At 53.4% G+C, this 18,926-nt stretch overlaps 1 protein-coding gene across 7 annotated transcripts in view; it reads left to right on the top strand.

The window, feature by feature from the left end:
- The window catches only part of GRK5 (G protein-coupled receptor kinase 5), a 224,016-nt gene that overhangs the window by 168,601 nt on the left and 36,489 nt on the right, over window positions 1-18,926 (top strand). The window lies entirely within an intron of this gene.

Consider the following 18,926-nt stretch of genomic DNA (forward strand, 5'->3'; position numbering starts at 1 on the left):
CACACCCAGGCGTTTGTGGCAGGACAGGTGGAGGCTCGGCTGAGGCAGGGATCAGAGTGCCCAGAAGAAAGGGCACAGCAGGGGTGGCTCTGAGAGGTCAGCATGACGGGAAGGGGCCAGGGCTGATGGGAAGGAAAGGGGCTGGCTGAAGCTGCGCCGGCAGAGGCAAAGTCAGCTGAACACACAGCAGGATGCAGCGTATTCTGAAGTGTTCTGGAGGACGCTCAAGGGCCTCAGGACTGGGGTCACCCCCGTGGCCTGTGTGCACTCATGGTGGCACGGGCGCTGGATGCAGTTAAACATGGATACTGCGGCTCCTCAGCTTGAGTTCCACTCAGGAGTCAGAGGCGGGACTGTGGACACAAGGAGTCCAGCTCACACACACCAGCTCCTCCAGTAGCAGGTGGGCTGCTGAAGGCCCCTGCTGAAGGCATCCAGGGTGACACGAGGGGATTAAACCCACAGTAGCTCCTTCCGAGTTTACAGCCAGGCCTCCTCCTCTCCCTGTACATATGGATGGTTTCTGCACAGTTTTTTTGTTGTTGTTTTGTTTTTTAAAGCTTCATTTTAAAGAAAAAAATTATTTTTGGCCGTGTTGGTTCTTCGTTTCTGTGCGAGGGCTTTCTCTAGTTGTTGCGAGCGGGGGCCACTCTTCATCGCAGTACGCGGGCCTCTCACTGTCACGGCCTCTCTTGTTGCGGAGCACGGGCTCCAGACGCGCAGGCTCAGTAGTTGTGGCTCACGGGCGTAGTTGCTCCGCAGCATGTGGGATCTTCCCAGACCAGGGCTCGAACCCGTGTCCCTGGCATTGGCAGGCGGATTCTCAACCACTGCGCCGCCAGGGAAGCCCCTCTGCACAGTCTTATATATTTTATTCACACAGCACGGAAGTCCCTTGAGTCACCTTGTCGTTCTCAGCAGGGGTCACAGGTCCTTGGCAGCTCTGCTCCCACCTCACACCCTCGCTGCCCCCTGGGATGTTAGGGAGGTCCCAGGGGCCTGAGTGCGTGACGAGGACCGCTCATGCCACACTGAGCCTTGCTCCGGAGAAGGTGTGCTCGCCTACATCGCCTGCTGGCGGCCAGCCCAGCCTCACCCCACAGACGTCTCCGTGTCCCTTTCCCCTGCTCCTGCTGAGACACCACCCCCAGTTGCTTCCCTTTTCTGCTTCTGCTGCCGTCGTAATCATACACACCTCTTAATGGAATGGCAGGCAACCCCAGGGCCTTTGCACTTTTCAGAAGCGAGTGGATTCATGTTCATAAACTCCTCCAGACGCTGGACAGGGCTGGCTCGCTCTGCACAAGGCGTAGCCCTGGGCACATCTGGCTGCCCTCTCCATCTGCAGGGCCACCAGGCTGCGTGGCCTCGCTTTGTTCCAGGTACGGGCCTGAAAGTCTTTAAGTTGAAAATGGTCAAGGAGGAGACGTGTCTGAGCAGGGTCCCCCTTTGCCCGCAGTCGCAGCCGCTGACCTGTTGAGAGGCTGCAGGGATGTTTTCGGTCTCCTGGTCACCACTTGACACAGGGAGTCCACTCCGGGCATAACAGGCCTGAGGGGCGTAAACACCCCCGGGGGAAGAGAACAGCTCAGTGCTGAGCACCTAAAGCAAGCCAGACACCAACTAGACACTATCTGTGACGGTTCCGGCCTTCATGAGATGAGAGGTGGATAGACAGCCCTGTTTACAGGTGGCTGCTGGGGCCCAGAGCAGGGAGTGACCTGCTACGGCCGCGCAGCTGATAGACTCTTGCTGCCCTCGGCCAAGGTGGTTTCTACAGTGGCTCAGCTTTGTCCGTCCAGTTCTCCATCTGCGCCCCCCTTTCGGGCTGCCCACCTGCTGGGGTTCCCCCTCAAACAGTGGCAACTAACATATACTGAGGACCCAGTGTGTGCAGGCACGGTCTCACCTAGTCTTGCTGTCACCGTGTGATGTGATTCTGTTGGCTCCGTCTTGCGCTGACACGGAGCCTCAGGAGGTGCTGTCACTGTCCCAGGCAACAGCTGGGAGTTGAGCCCAGGTCGCGGTGATCCCAGAGCCTCTGGCTTTGCCCCTGTGCTGCACTGTGTCCACCACCCGTCCCCGCGCATCTGCTGGCCTGGCCAGGATCCGTGGTAAGGATGAGGTTGTGCCTTTGCCTGGCCTTGCTGCCTCGCTTGGCCTATCCAAGGGCTGCTGCAGGGGCCATTTCCCTCTCCCCCCGCCGGCCGACCTTGACCAGAAGCCTCTTCTCACAGACCCCAGTCGGGGCCCCTCCCTACCCCTGCTCAGCGCTGCCTCTGTCTCCTGGAGGGGTGGGGCCCAGCCTCCCCGGCAGCTCAGACCTTTTCACAGGTGCCTCAGAGCTTGCCAGCATTTTTTCCTTAAGTACTCCTCAATTAAAAAAATTTAAACCACAGCATATGTTATGGCCCAGGGGCATGGGGAAGGTGTTCGAAGCGGTCCCGTGGGTTGACTGTTTTCCAATAATAAGTGTTGCGCTGCCTTCCTAGTCCTTCCTGCAGTCACTCTCCCAGGAGCCTGTGTTACTTCTCAGCGCTGCGGATACCCCGGGTGCTGGGGAGCGAGCGCTGGGAGAGGAGCCACGTGGCTGAAGCCCCAGCACTGGCTCTGGGGCCTTCGAACGACCCCCAGGACCCCTGTCCCCAAACCCAGGTAGTCCTCACCTTGTACCCACTCCTCAAGGTGCAGCTCATGTGTCTCGGCTCCAGGCGGCATTTTCCAAAGGGTAGAATGTGGAACACTGACCATTCGAGAGGCTCTGGGAAAAAAAACACCTCTGTGGACAATTACCTGTGGGCAGCACTGCTCGCCGGGTCTCTCCCTTGTAAAGATTCACCCAGCCTGTGAGCATATTAAAGGCTCTGAGAAGTCCCTCAGTAAAGAAACCTGTTTAACTGCTAATAAAGCATTTCCCAAACTTTTTTTTTTTCAATTTCACATCCTGCTGAATACATCTTGGGCTGCAGAACACATGCAGGGGTCTTCACGACCTGGCCTCCAGTTTTCTCTCCCACAGGCCCCACGCTGGGCTCCAGCCACGCCACCTCCCAGCCTCATCTTGATGTCCCCATCTCGTCACCCTTGTCCATCTGTTCCCTGCAAGGCCCTGCACCCGGAAGGAGCTGCCACCCCCCCACCGTCTTTCTGCCCCCCACACCCCACCCCGTCTTTCTGCCGCTGTGTCTCTGCTTCTCCGCACAGAGCCTCTTCTGCCTCTGGTCAGAAGCCATCGCTCCCACCTGGGTGGTCTCCCAGCTCGCCGCCCTGTTGTGCCTCTGCAGGTCCGTGGGGTCAGTGCTTCCACGCCCTGGAGAAGGTGGCTCCTGAAGAGCCCACCTTCCAAAGAGGGTGACAGCACGTCAACAGATCGGTGGAATGCAGCGTGATGGGAGCAGTGGCTGACGGTGCACAGGGAAGTGTGAGGGTGGGAAGGTCTGCGGAGGCTGTCCTAGACCGGCCTGGGGGAGCCAGGGAGCCGTCTGGGAGTGGATGCAGCTGAGTCGAATTTCAGTGTGATGATGAGGGGAAGCCAGGTGCGAGTGAAAGGAAAGGAGAAGGGCCTTTCATGCGCAAAGGTCTAGAGCAGGGGCTCTCACCTGGGGACGTTTTGCCCTCCCCCGCGCCCCGCCCCGGGGACATTTGGCTGTGTCTGGAGATCATTTTGGTGGACACAACTGGGGGTATGTGCTACTGGCATCTAACGCACATGGGCAGGGGTACAGCTGAGCATGCTGCGATGCAAGGACGGCCCCCCCACGAAGAGTTATGTGACCCCAAATGTCAGGAGTGCTGAGGGTGAGAGGCCTTGGTGCAGAGGTGGGAAAGGGTGTGTGTGCGGGGGAGAGGTCAGTGTTACAGGGGCCCTCTGGGTGGCAGGACCTGGAAAACCATGGTGGGGAGCCTGACACCATCCTAAGGGCGGTGGGGAGCCCCTAGGGCTCTGAATGCCATTTGCAGTTTACGATGGTCTCTCTCCCAACGCAGAGGAGAAAGGGGAGGGGGAGGGCTGGAGGCAGGAGGCCATCCCGGGAGCTGCTGCCGCAGCTGGGGCAGGAGGTGGGGGACGGGGTGGGGGGGAAGACACAAGGGCCTTGGGAAATGTTGGGGGAAGGAGCTCTCAGCGGGGGTGGTGGTGGCAGGTGTGGGGCATGAGGAAAGGGAACAAGAGGAATCCCAAGTGACTCTCTGGTTTCCATCTCAAGTCACTGAGCGGGTGCAGGTGCCCCCAGGAAAGGCACGGTACCCAGGATGAGAGCCATTGCTATAGGTGGCCAGGCTAGTAGCTTACTGGGCAGATATGATGGCATCTGTTCTCTGTGTCCCCTGCCCCGTGCACAGTGTTGGACACATGGCTCTCATTCATTGTGCGTTGGTTTGAATGAGACAATGAGGGGCCCTGGGAAGCTTCCCTCTATGGGCCTCTTCCCTCTCCCACCTCAAGTCTCTTTCTGGCGAGCTGACACTTGGCTGGCCTGTGTCCCCCAGTGTCTGACAGAGTGTGTTTGCTGAGAGTCTGGCTGAAAATCCCTGCTCGAAGTCGAAGCTCATGCCCGGAGCCGGATTCTCGCTCCCTGTGCGATGATGCTCTCCAAAGCCTGGCTTGAAGGCATCCATCTCAGAGGCCAAGTCCACTCTTTGGACACTGCCCAGAATCCTGCATCAGTTGCCCGTACACGGCCAGCCTTGCTCTGGGGGCAGTCAGAGGACAGCAGCCCGGGGTGGGCTTTGGGATGGGCTGAAAGCTGTTGAGATGTGACACAAAGGCAGTGGAGTGCTGTGAGGACGTGAGTTTTAGGACCTGGTTGACTCGGGTTGGAAGCCAGGCTTGGCCTGTTTTAGCTGAGTGGCCTTGGGAAAGTTACTTAACCTCCCGGAACCTCAGGCTGCTCCTCTGTCCAGTGGGCGAGGGTCATAAATACCAGCAGGACAGAGCCCAGGAGCTGGTACGAATAAGACTCTCCCTAAGCAGGGGCTCTCATCTGACTTTCCCTCTTCCTAGTCTGTGTTTTCATATTCAGGCCGTTGAATGAGGAAATCATTCAGACATGAACTCCAGCTGTGGAGCTGTGCGAGGCCAAGGAGGGGTCCACAGGGTCCTCAGCCTCAGAGGGCTGGCCAGAGAGACTGGCCAACAGTAATGCATTGGTCAGGATGATTAATGCTAGCTGCCACAACAAACAAACCCCAAATCTCAGGGGCTTCACACACCAGAAATTTCTTTCTTTCTCATGCGTGCTCTGCCTGGGTCTCTTCTGGATGAAGATCAGGGGTCCTGGCTGCTTTGGTGTCTCCACCACCAAAGGGGAAGAGAGGAGTGAAAGACGGACATGAGCTTTAACTGCCTTGGTCCCGATGTGACGCATCACTTTCTCTCTGTCCACTGACCAGCAAGGAAGCCTGGGGGATTCAGGGGAGCATATGGAAAATTGCTCCCTGCCTACGTTTCCTCAACCCCCAAGCTGAAAACATTGTCTGTTTGGCAGGCTAATTTCTAGTGCTGGTGAGACAGCTCAGAGAAGCTGCCCAGAAGCTGGTCGAATCAGACATGTGTGCTGGGCTCTGTAGAGATCTGGGTAGCTCACTTTCCAGGTACCTACAGATCAGAGGTGATACAGGTGGCAGGTATTCAGGTGCAGGATTGCTCTGAGCTGGAGATGGACCAGGAAATATTCCTAATTATAATAATAAATAATAATAATGGATGATCCTGAAAACAGTATTATATATCATTCATCACTACAGACATCATTTTTAAAATACTAGCTCATGGGGACTTCCCTGGTGGTCCAGTGGTTGAGAATCCATCTTGCAATGCAGGGCACGCCAGTTCGATCCCTGGTCGGGGAGCTAAGATCCCACATGCCGCGGGGCAACTAAGCCCGCGCGCCGCAGCTAGAGAGAAGCGCAAGCACTGCAACGAAGAGCCCGCACACCGCAACTAAGACCCAATGCAGTCAACAAATTAAAAAAAATAATAAAGTTTAAAAAAAAAAAATTAGCTTATGGAGATATAATTCATGTATCATAAAATGTACTCTTTTAAAGTCCACAGTTCAATGGTTTTTAAAATAGTCACAGAATCGTGCAACTATCACCACTCTCTGATTCCAGGACATTTTATCTCCCTGAGTAGAAACCCCGTACTCATCACCGTCACTCCCTATTTCCTTTTCTTCCCACCCCAGGCAACCGCTAATCTACTTTCTGTCTCTATGGGTTTGCCAGTTCTGGGCATTTCATATAAGTAGAATCATACAGTATGTGGACTTTTGTGACTGACTTCTTTCACTTAGCATGTTTTCAAGGTTCCTCCATGTTGTAGCAGGTATCAGTATTTCATTCCTTTTTATGGCTGGATAATATTCCATTTTAATGGGTAAACCACATTTTATTTATCTTCTCATCAATTGATAGACACTTGGATGTTTCTGCTTTGGGGCTATTATGAATAATGCTGCTATGAACATCCATGCACAAGTTTTTGCATGGGCATATTTTTAAATTTCTCTTGGGTATATACTTAGGAGTGGAATTGCTGGGTCACATGGTAACTTGATATTTAATCAGTTGAGGAATGGCCAGGCTGTTTTCAAAGTGGCAGCACCATTTGACATTCCCACCAGCAGTGTATGAAGGTTCCAGTCTCTCCACATCCTCTCCAACGCTTGGCATATTCCCTCTTCTTTTTTCATCCTAGTGGGTGTGAAGTGGTATCTCACTGTGGTTTTGATTTGCATTTCCCTAATGACTAGTGATGTTGAGCACCTTATCATATGCTTATTGGCCATTTGTATATCATTTTTTTTTTTTTTTTGGCTGTTTTGGGTCTTCGTTGCTGCTCGGGGGCTTACTCTTCGTTGCGGTGTGGGCTTCTCATTGCAGAGGCTTCTCTTGTTACAGAGCACGGGCTCTAGGCGCAGGGGCTTCCGTAGTTGTGGCTCGCGGGCTCAGTAGTTGTGGTTCATGGGCTTAGTTGCTCTGAGTCATGTGGGATCTTCCCGGACCAGGGATCGAACCCATGTCCCCTGCATTGGCAGGCAGATTCTTATCCACTGCGCCACCAGGGAAGCCCCTAAGCGTTCTTTTTATGTTCTAGGTACAAGTCCTTTATCAGATATGTGATTTGCAGATACTTTCTCTCAGTCTGTGGGTTGTCTTTTTACTTTCTTGATGGTGTCCTTTGAAACACAAAGATTTTTCATTTTGATGACATTCGGACTCATTTTTGTTAGGCCCATAAATAGGCCTGTTAGACACGTTAGGCCCATAAATCTCTCTTCCTCTGCAAAACCAAAGCCCCATCGCCTGTTGTAAAGGGCAGGGCCAGGTCTGGTCCTTCACCAATATTCCACGCCTTCTCCTGGTTGACATGACCACATTCTTTAGGCTGTTGTCCGGGTCTAGCACTGCAACGACCTGCTCTTGGATCTTCCTAGCAACTCCCCAAGGTGGGTATTAGTGCGTCTGTTTTACAGATCAGGCACCTGAGGTTTGGGAAGGGAAGAGGCTGGCTTAGAATAGCGGAGGCGGGGCTTTAAAGGAGCTTCTTAGTGTCCTGCTTCGGCAGTGTGCTTTGTAGGACATCTTGCTCTGTTCATTTTCATTGTGCCCATCAGCAGCTCTGCCAGGTCTCCACTCCAATCACTAAGGCCTGGCAGATGGCACCCAGTTTCAATGTGGTTTTGCTAGGAAGTGTCAGTGGATGCCAGGCGAAGCTCAGACCTGGCAGAGGGTCCTGTTGAAAGGGCCTGCGTGGGCTTCTTCCGACAATGAGGTGGGCGGGTGGGTTGGGACAGACTTCTGACATGAACCCGCCTGGCATCCTCTGTGGGATCCTGGGAATGCCCCAGAGCAGGCAGCTCTTGGAGGGCATTTCTTGCGGGAGGTCCACTGGCAGGATGGCTTCTCTGGGCCCTCCAGAGATGCGGGCCTCTTTGTTTCTGAAAACAATGGTAGGCTAGGGCAGGGAAGTTTGTTCTTGTTAAGGGGGAAACTACCCATCAACCAGAGTTACTGCACAAAAGAAATCTATTCCTAGTGCTTGTTTGGCTCTCCGGAAAACATCTACTTTTCAAAAAGTAAGGAGCTTGAATGAAAGGAAATAATAATTATTCCAAGTTCCTCTTTCTCCGGCCCCCGGTCACAGCCTCACTTCACTGGCACCTCCCCCTACCCCACCCAGGCAGTAGCGTAGGATCTGAGCTAAACCAAACAGCTGGTTTCTCGAAAGGGGACAGCTCCTCGGCCTCTGGGGCAGTCAGAGGCTTCAATCTTTGTCTTCAGGGGCACATGGAACCCAGTTCTGCCACTTTCCAGTGGGGCATGTTTGGAGCCTCAGTTTCCCCATCTGAGTATGGGGATGATAACAGTGGTGCTCAAATGGGCTCATTTTTCTTTAAATCAACTCATCTTTTAACTTGAAATAAATGAGTTTCAAAAGGAAACGTTGTTATCAGCAATTACCTGGAAAGCCAGTATTGATTTGCTGTACATAAAGATAACTGGAAAAGTTATCCTAGCTGGGTACTCTTTTGCTTACCTAACGCTCGGAGCCTCCTTTCTCTTTGTTTCTGAAGGGCAAGTAGCGAGTATTAGAGACAGGTTAGCAAGATGGTAGGTAGCATCACACTGAGACTTTCTTCTTGATGATGGGAGACTTAAAAGAAAATTGAAAAGGGAATACTTTTTTTACTGAGTGATTCAGTATTATTTAATTGTGTCCCTGTACCTCGAGGCTAAGACCACTTCATCATCTTTAGAAAATGCTGGGCTGTTTACTTCCCAGCTATGATGCATTTTAGAAATGCTGGCTTGTTGTTGGAAGAGACAGCATGACCTAAAGCAAAGGGCACTAGGACTGAGGCTTGCTCCTGGATCTCCCTTCCTGGGATCTGGGGCCCTGAGGAGCTAGCTTAGCATCCATCTAACCATCTAACCAACACTTGGTCTCCAGGGACCCAAGGCCATGGAATACGGTTGGCCCGGGTAATGCCTCCCTTCCACGTGCCTGGCCTGCCCTCCAGGGGTTTGAGCTCCCTGCTTCTGGCCCCAGAGCCAGCTGTTCATCTCTGCTAAGATCATCTGGCTCTTGTCTGCCTCCCTGCAGCCCGAACGGCATCTCCATCCTGTTGTCAGTGAATCTGGTGAGCTCAGAATCCACCTTTGCTTGAACCCCTCCTGGGCAGGGTCTGGCTGGAAGGGTCCAGCTGGAAGGACCTGTGGGGCATGCACCCCAGGTTTTCCCACTTCCTGCCACAGCACTGCAAGAAGTCTCAAGGCTGGAAGAGGGTTGAAAAGAAAACTTGAGAAAGGAACTTCCTGGGAACAGCTCTTAATGTGTTTCAAACACTGTTCTCAGGGCTTTAAATAACTCACTTAATCCTCATATCTACCCCATAGATTATTATCTCCATTTTAAAGATGAGGAGGTGAAGACACAGAGAGGTTAAGTAACTTGCTCAAGGTCACACAGCTGGGATGGAGGAAGCTGAGACTTCAGAGTCTGTGCTCTTGACCCTTCCCCATCCTGCCCTCCTAAGATAACCTAACCTGGCTCCCTGCCTTGAGCTCCACTCACATCTCTTCTTGATTGAAGGACTGTTAATGACCAGTCCTTTGGAGACTGGCAAACCAGTGCCGTTTGGAGAGCAGCAGGGCTCCTGGGTCATTTCAAGTTTGCCCCCAGCACCCAGCACTACATGGCTCCCCATGGAGTGCCCCTGCTGCTTGAGCCAGCAATCCTGGTACGATGGGAGATGACTCCATAACCCATCCTCAGGGACTGTTCCTCTAGTTCATCCCAAGGGGAAAGAGGACACCACCTAGAGTAGGCTACAGCACCCAGGGGATCTCAGGGGCCACCCGGTCCAAGGCTTTGCATGCAGTTTTAGCTGTAGATTTCCAGATGCAAAGACACGCGGGTCTGCTGTGGTTGACTAGCTTAGGGCAGGGCCCCCTTTTGCTCCCTCCCCCGTCCTGGGCCCTGGCTTTGAGAAGAACACTTGTGGCTCCTTGGAACCCAGTTTTAAAACTACTGGGCAAAGTCAAACTCCTCATTTCCTAGATGAGGGAACTGAGGCTCAAAGAGGAGCTGGACCCCTGAAGGGTCATACAGCTGGAGGAGGAGAATGGAACATTCCTCACTGGGCTTTCCACATCCCCTGTGCTGCAAGTATGGCGCAAAGGCACGAAACGGAATGCTTCCTGACTTCATTTACCACCTCCCACCCTGGTTGGCATGCAACTGGGCCTGAATTCCCCTGAGGCTCTTATTCTTTGCGTCAGTATTTGTCTAAATGCTGAGACATTTGTAGTGTGCCAACAAAGCAGAGAAGGCTGCTGGTGCCAGAAGTTCTACCATTTAAGTATCCACGCTTTTTAAATGGAGATGCCCTTGAGGGGCATCACTGAATCTAACCCTCTCACACTCCTTTACTAAGGGTGGGTGTTAAAGGGGGAGGTGGGGCAAAGTGACATTATTTTAGCACCTACTGTATGCTGTGTGCTTTACATCTTTATCACATCCTGTCTTCATGACATTCATTTGTAGTAGACACATTTGTCCCTGTTCTACCTTGGGTAAAGGCCTTTAGCTGTTAAGAGTGAAAGCTGGGAGAATTGAAAACAGGGACTGACACAGATACTTGTATGCAAACATCCATAGCAGCATTATTCACAATAGCCGAAAAGTAGAAACAACTCAAGTGTCCATTGACGGATGAAAGGATAAGCAAAATGTGGTGTAACGACACAGTGGAATATTATTCAGCCATAAATAGGAATAAGTCTTGACACATGCTATGGCATGAATGAATCTTGAAAACATTATGCTAAATGAAAGAAGCCAGACATAAAAGGCCACGTATTGTGTGATTCCACTTTTCTGAAATGTCTAGAATAGGCAAATTCAGTGAGACAGAAAGTAAATTAGAGCTTACCAGGGACTTGTTGGAGGGAGGGATGGGGAGTTATTGCTTAATGGGTATAGAGTTTCTCTTTGGGATGATGGAAAAAATGTGGGAAAAGATGGTGGTGATAGTGGACATTATGAATGTAATTAATGCTGTGGAATCGTCCGCTTACAAGTGGTTAAAATGGCAATTTTTCTGTTATGTCTATTTTACCACAATAAAAGAAAAAGAACAACAACAGAAGAAAGGTGATGATGAGATGTAACCTCGGTCTGTCCGATTCTAGAACCTGGGATCTTTCTCTTCCACTGTGTCTTCTTCTCAGAGGTTAACCAAAGACAAAATCCCCCCGAATCACCTTCCCAGCTGCTGCACGAAGTAGCAAGTCCGGGAGGGCAGGTGGATTGGAGGATGTGCACACTGGCTGGTCCCTCCTGTGCCGGGTCCACCTTCTGGCTCCAAACCTTTGCGCTGTGTCATTAGCTTTTCCTCATGTCACAATCTCCCTGCACAACATTTTTAAAGACTGTGTAATTGTCCTTCAAATAGATACATTTATTTCTCTCCCCCAACCTTTCCTGGAAAACACATCCTCTTTGCCTGATGTCTTTGGGCCCCTCTTGACATCCTTGAGGCTGCTCTGCCAGCCGGGGCTCCCCAGAGCAGGCCGGAGCATGCCCATCGGGGTCCCTCTTCCTTTCTTGTGACCTTCCAGGTCGGAAAGTTGGATGTTCCTTCGATGCCAGTGGAGCCGACGCTACCTCTGACCCCCATTCCTGTGTGTGTGTGTGTGTGTGTAGTGTTTCCTGACCAGAATTCCTCTTTTTAGAGTGTCTGGAGATAGAGAAACCAGCCACAGGCTTCCTGAGGACAACCTCCCCTCAGCCTTGACCTGGGTAGGCAGCCCTGGGTAGGTCTCTGTGGTGCCTGTGCTCGGCTGAATCCGTGTGGCCTGACAGGCCCTCCCTGACCGTGGGCCTTGGGCAGAGAAATGACATCATGGGGGTTTCAGTCGAATTCCCTGGATCTTAGGAGATTCCTGCCCCTCCTTCATTCCCAAGCCGCGTGGAATGAAATCTTGACTGGAGAAAAATCTTCCCGGCCAAGGTATTTCCAACACGGCTTCAAACTGAAGCCGGTCTGGAGGCTGTGGACCGGGAGGGTGTTCTGGAAGGTGGGGAGTCAGCTTGCTGTGCTCTCACCTCTCATGCACAAGGAACGAGAGACACTCCCGGCCATGAGCGTTCTGCACCTCAGCCCCTTAGGACCCAAGTTCTACCCGTGAATTACCTGCACGTGGCCGCCCTGACCCAGAGCAGAGTTGGCCGAATTCAAACCGCTTGCCAGGAAAAGCCCTGCCTCTCTGGGTCCTGAGAGCCAGGACCGCCTGTGTAAACAGCGAGTCTTCTCCCATCGCACACTCTGGGCCCACAGGTCTTGACCGGAGATTATCAAGTTGACAGAGCCCGGCTGGCCTCTCACTCCACGTCCAGGCAGATTTTGTTTTGTTAATTATCCTTTTTTGCTTTTGACGTAAAGAGTCATGGTCTGGGTCAGGGCCACTTGTATGTTTTCCTTTCTTTCTCATTCAAGTTGCCCAGCTCTCAGGGCCTCTGGCTAAATTCTGCTAGTGTTTAAAAATGTTCTCTCTCACTTCCTGACCCCTAAAAATCCTTCATCCTGATTTCTGCGAAGCCACTTGAACAGAGGAAGTAAGGGACAAGACCCTTTCAGTCCCTATCTGCTTTTCCCTTCTTGGAGGGTTGTGGCTATGTCTCAAGGGCTGTGCTTCTCCACTTTGCTGACCCAGGGAATGTGATACCTTGTGACCTGGGGTGGCCCAGTCAGCAGGGGCACCCTCGGAAAGGGCTGGAGCAGGCTTGCTCAGAAGACTGCCTGGCCCCATGGCCCCTCACGCAGTTGATGGTCTCTGTGAACCTGCTCTCTGCCATCTTAAATTTGTCCAGACAAGTGTCGATTTTGCCATAGGATAAAGTTGATTCTTTCAGAGCCCTGGTCTTCTCAGAATACTTCCCAGGGTACAGATACCTGGAGGGTCCTCCTCATGGCCTAGCCAAACGCCCTTCGTCCTCTGAGCCTTGATCAGACCTCACCTCAGCCATGAGGCCACCTCTCTGAGCTCGCCCTTCTAGGGGCTGAAAGGCCGCTCCACACTTGGCCACCCTCAGTCCCCACCAGCCTTGAACTCCTGCCATTGGCCAAGTGAGTCTGTTTATGAGGTCACTGGGGTGGAGCTCATGACCTGGGCACAGAGTGGACACTCAGGGACTCTGTTGTAGCTGACAGACTGAATCAGCTCGGACCCCAGCGGGAGAAGCAGCGGGCTCCTTTCTCTCCGACTGGCCACAGCAGTGGCACCACCTCTGGGTCCGCTCACAAAGGCAGTTCTGTGCCCTGCGGTGTCTTCCGGGCCTGGCAGAGTAACCCGCTATCCCCAGGGTCACCCCTGAATTGGTGTAAGAGATCGTTGCCCAAAGACTTGAGGAGATCACCAGGGTGGCCGTGTGTGTCTGCATCATAATGGAACCGTGGGCCTTACGTAGGACACCGTGTCAGCTGTCCTTCCCAGCACAGTGTCAGGGCAATGGCCTTCCTCACCTTCTCCTACCATGAGAAGCCCCAGAGAGCCCCGGGAGCCCCTTGGACTCTGGGTCTCTGGCTGTTCATCACAAAAAGATAAAGGTGCAGAGTGGCAGTGGGGCAGGAGGTGGACCCCTGGATGTCCCCCTAGAGAAGGCCCCTTCAAGACCGAGTGCTGTCTATCAGAGACAAGGGAAGATCCAGGTTTTGTAGGGGTTGAAGCTTAAGTAGCATGGGAAGTATGCTGTTTAAGAAGAACGAACAGAACATTAGGTACAAAAGTATTTCCTGAGAATGAGAAAAGAAACCACAACCAACGCCTGGAGCCTTGGAGATTCGGTCCTTTTCACCTGAGATCTCAACTTACTGGAAGTACTTGTGCGGAAATGCTTCCTCTCTCACCTAGAAAACTCGGTAGCTCCTAGGACTGCAAGTAAAGGGCCCCAAAGCTTCAGCTTCCTCTGCTTCAGGGTGAGTTGCTTCTGATTGGATACCCTGCCGGTGAGCACCACATTTCTTTAGCGCTTGAGAGAGGTGCCATGAGACTTGTCGTTTTCCCAGCTTCTACCCCAAGGACCTCCAGCAACCAGCTGCCTGTCCAGCATGTGTCTCTGCCCAAGGGGGCTGCATCTGGCACTGTGCTCAGGCCGTGCAGTCCAGCAGCCTTGCCGACCACGTGGACTCTCAGGGAGGAGTTGGCGTTCGGGCCGAGAGCTGCAGGACACAGACATCGGGCCCAGCGTAGCAGGAGCCAGAGCCCCTTTGCTCGCGAGCGCTTGGCTTGGCTGATTGACTTTTCCCCAGTGACCAAGATAACAAAACCCTGCTTTTTCCTCTGTTTCTGTTCTTGCCTGGGGCCCATGGATTGTGCCTGCTGCCTGGTTGATGTGGAAGACGAGCTACTCCAGATGGACCCAGGCTGCGTGGCCGTGGCTTTTCCACATGGCACTGAAGGTTTTGATTAAAAGGTGGAAGAATGGCTCTTTTTCTTCCTGTCAGCCAGACCTTAAGTCAACCCTGGAGCGAGGAAATGCTGTCCAAAGCTGCCGTTCAGTAAATGCTCTCCTTTGTCTGCCAGTTGTGATTGTACAAGCAGGTTTAATTTCAAGCCAGGATTTGGGGTTGGAATGAGCACCCTCCTTTGCTCACCTCCTGCCTGTCCTGCTTTCTTCACCCAGTTCCTGTTCCTAGAGTCTAGCGGGCTGGGCTGAGTTAGTTTACGGAACTCGGAACCGGCCAACTTGAGCCAGGGGAGAGAAAAGCGAGTGGAGGGGACGCCTTTAGAGGGTCCTCCTCGCCACCTGGCCCAGCTCCTGAGTTTACAGATGGTGCATTTGTCTGGATTCTTGGCATCAAGTGGCAACTCCCAGTTGCTCAAACAAAGGAGGAATGTATTGGAGGGGTGGGGGATACGGTTAAATGGAACCATGAGAGAGACACGGCTGTACGTGGGCTCAGGAACCCCTGGCACCAGGACGCTTTACCCAAGGCATCTCCAGGTCCTCCCCCAGCCACCCCCAAGCCTCCAGCCCACAGTTTCTGCCCCAGACAAGCACTCGAACTAGTTGTAACTAAGAAAATCCCAAAGAACCGATTGGCCCAGATGTCCCAAAGGCAGGGGGTAGACCAGATGACCTCATGAAGGTACTTCTGCTATAAACAGGCATGTGCATACACATTGGTTCAACAAATATATTGAGCACCTACTACATGCAGGACACATTGTAAGTTCATATCAGCCAAGCAGAGTAGAGAGATTACAGATTTTGGAGCCGGGCAGGCCTGGATTTGAATCTCAGGTCCTCTGTTTACTAATTATTGTGTCTAGGGGCAGGTACGGAGTACTAGCTGCTCACCAAGCGCTGTACTTACTTCTGATGAGACAGGAATGAACAACATTCCTGCCCCTCAAAGAGCTCTCTAAGGCTCAGCGTCTACATTTGTGACCTTGGAACAAGCCCCACCTATGGCATCGTTCCAGGGAGCAACAGAAGTATGAATTTGTAGGAAAACTCACATGGAGGGGCCAGTGAGTATCAGCCAGCCCCTCTCCCAGGGTCCCACAATGCCTCTGGCCCTGGATCCTGCTGGAGGCTGATTCCCACCCCTGCCCCTGCCCACAGCCAGGCCTTGGCAGCCCCGTGTGCAGAGCTTCCTGCAGCTGACACAGATCCCCTCACCAAGGGTCAAAGGGTGGCCAGGGTACAGCTGTGGGAGTGCCCCTCCCGGTTCCTGTCCTGGAGGAGAAATGGGGTGGGCCCCCAAGAAACAGCTGCCTCCACCCTGGTATGGGTGGGACAGGCAAACCCCCAGTAAGCCCCTTGTTTGGAAGGAAGGAGACCCCCCAGAACCCCTGTCTTCCAGAGTGTCTTGCCTCTCTCCTGCTCAGCTTTTCCTGAAGGTCTAGTCTGTCCACACTGAGAAATTGCAAATAGTTTACATGGGGAATGTCAACTGCCCACGTATGAAAATATACACATCATTAAGTCCTAAGTGCTTGCGTCTGGAGATAGAGCGGACAGTCTCCTGGGCTGACCTTTTGTTCACTGATGGAACTGCTACTAATGAGTGCGGAGCTCCTTGGAGGGATGTTTTCATATGTTGAAGCGAAGCATAAGCTGGCCACTAGCCTGTGTGTGTGTGTGTGTGTGTGTGTGTGTGTGTGTGTGTGTGTGAGATACGTATGGCAGCGCTATACAAATAGCACTTGCTGAAACATGCAGAGTCCACTGCACCTCGTTATCCAGCCTCCAAAGAGGGCTTTGCTCTCCAAGGCCAAAGTCGCATCCTCTTCACTATTCGAGAAAGACTGTGGTGTCCTTGGAGGGCCTGACGGTGCTTAGGGATAAGGCTCTCTGACCAGATTGCCTGGGTTTGAATCCTGTCTATGCTCCCACGCTTGCTGTGTGATCTTGGGCAAGTTACTTAACTTCTCGGGGCCTATTTCTGCATCTATAAGATGGAGATAATAAAACCTACTTTGAGAGGATTAAAAAAGATAACCCCACGTAAAACTCCTAGGACTTAACATATATTAGGTGCTCAAGAAGTAGCAATGGTGACCACAATTGTCACTGGGAGGTGGGATTGGGTGGAAGGCCCTGCCTGCTCAAAGATTCATCTTGGATGAGGTTGTATTGGAAACAGGTCCTGAAGAGGGGGTAGGGTTCGGACAGCGTGCTGTGAGGGGGCCAAAAGGGCTCCTTCCAGTAGCAAAGGCTCAGCAGCTGGAAAGCCGGAGCTCGCCCAGGAAATAACAAGTATGGGGTGAGAGCCCTGGCGAGCAGAGGGCATGATGGGGAAGCAGGTCGAGAAGGGCATTCGGAACCAAGGCCGAGAAGGCACTGGATTTTGGTCCTCTGGCCATGGAGATCATTTCCGCTGTGTGCTCTCGGAAAACTCCCTTGGCGGCCGTTGTGTCAACATAAGAGCAAGTGGTTGCAGAGATTCGTGAGGGGCGTACTGGCTAGTCCAGGTGATAGAAGAGAATTCTTGAAACCAGGGCAGTGGGATGGAGAGGGGTTGGGTGGGTGACATAGCAGGGCTAAGATTGCCGTGTGTACCTGTCCCCATCTGTGAAGTGGGGAAAAGCTGGTTTCGAGTGGGGCCAGGGAAGCCAAGGCTGTGTCCTTTCCGTAGAGCTGGCTCAGGACAGCTGGTTAGAGCCCATGCAGCTTGGATCCACTCCCCGAACTCTGCCCGCTACAGAGCCCCTCCGGTGTCGGTCCGGCTTGACCCTGGCCAGCACTGTGACTCGGAGGGGTCCGTTCTCTCGGTTGCCCATCGGTGCCAGGAGTGGGTTGGATCAGTGAGGCCCTGGGGGGTGTTCCCAGAAGAGCCCTCTGTGTTTTCCTCCTGCTTCCTCTTGGTCCTGAACCTCTGAGCAAGTGTAGGGCGTGTGTTTCCAGGAGGCTCCAAGGGCGACAGCAGAGGCGCTTGCTTCAGGAGTCTTGGCTACTGAGGAGGTGTGGAGGGTTGTCACGTGGCCCAACTGTGCCTCGATCCCTGGGCGCTGCCAGGGGCGCTGGCCACATACAGTAGATCCCATTTCCACTCTGACATCTTGAAACAAGGGACTTGGGAGCCAGGAGATGCTTCGGGAATAAGGTCCTCAGACACGTGGAGTTTCTCTCCGATGCAGGAAATGAGGTCCCTTCATCCTCCTGGTCCCCTCGGAGCAGTGGTGCCAGGGAGAGCAAAGCAGCCGCCCTCACCCTCACGATGCCATCGGGCTGGTGACTCAGCAGCCGGTGAGAACCAGCCTGGCAAGACCTGACCCTGTCAGCCGCCCGCTTACTTAACCGTATCTGGATGAGTCCTCCGCACTCAGGGCAGCACCCCGACTGCGCCCTGCTTGCTGCAGCCTCCAGGCCTTTGCCCGCACGGCCCCCCTCCCCTGGTGTACATCCCACCTCTCCCTCAAGGTCCAGTTCCAGTCTTCCCTCCCCAGGGCTCCTCCCAACCTGCTCTCTCATTTCCCCCCGAAATTCTTATTGCAAAGGCCGCCCTCGTCGGGTCTGAGATGTAGCTCTTGGTAATCAGTGGCTCCGGACTCTAGAGGCCGGGAAGGCTGGTCCTCTGGGGGGTGTCTGCAGCAAGGGGCTCCATAGTGCCACCTGGTGGACCAGCAGCCGGCCCGGCCCAGGCTGGATGACCTGTGGAGGCCGAGCTGGGCTTGGGCTGTCGGCCTGCCTCTGGAGCTCCGTCCCTCTCGCTGGAGTTCTCTGGGGCAGGCAGAGTGCTGAGTGAAGCACCCACGGGAGACTTCGTGCCCAAACCAGGCCCATGCCTTCCCCACCACCGTCCCTTGCTCCCCAGCCTTGGTCCCTGAAGCACCCCGGTAATCTCTGTTAGCCGGTATGTCACCCCAGACCCAGCACATGCTCCCTTTTAATCCATTGCCATGCCGATGCAGCTTCAGGACAAGTCCTAGCTCTTCTAACTAAGCAGACGCCCTCCTACCCACCATCCTCCAGCCAACTCTCTCCTCTTTAGAAACCCCAGTGCACTGAATCATTACTGGCCATCAATCCCGTCCACGCCTGAATACTGCAGAGGTTTCCGTGTTGATGGAGCAGAGGATGAGAGGTCTGGCCTAGGCCACTTGTTGAAGTTTAGGGTCATAGGCAGTGAGGCAGCATGAGGGCACTGAGAACTTAACAGGGGAGTGGGGACAAAAGGGAGGAGAGGACTTAGGGAGGAGTGAAGGTGCAAAGCCCATTGGGCCCCTACACCCAGTTCACTGGCCTGCCCCATTCACATTCAGAGCAACACAAAGGGCTCTTCTCAATGTGCTCTGGTGCCCAGAAAAACACCCATGCAGCCTTCACCTCTCGCTGCCTAAAATGTGCATTCTGGCTAACACGTAGCAGGATGCCTAGAACCTGTGGCACACGCGTCAGCAACAGCAGA

The sequence above is a fragment of the Delphinapterus leucas genome, chromosome 16, assembly GCF_059928025.1.
Source record: "Delphinapterus leucas isolate spDelLeu-1000000601 "Yukka" chromosome 16, BTC_Dleu_Yukka2, whole genome shotgun sequence".
Lineage (NCBI taxonomy): Eukaryota > Metazoa > Chordata > Mammalia > Artiodactyla > Monodontidae > Delphinapterus > Delphinapterus leucas.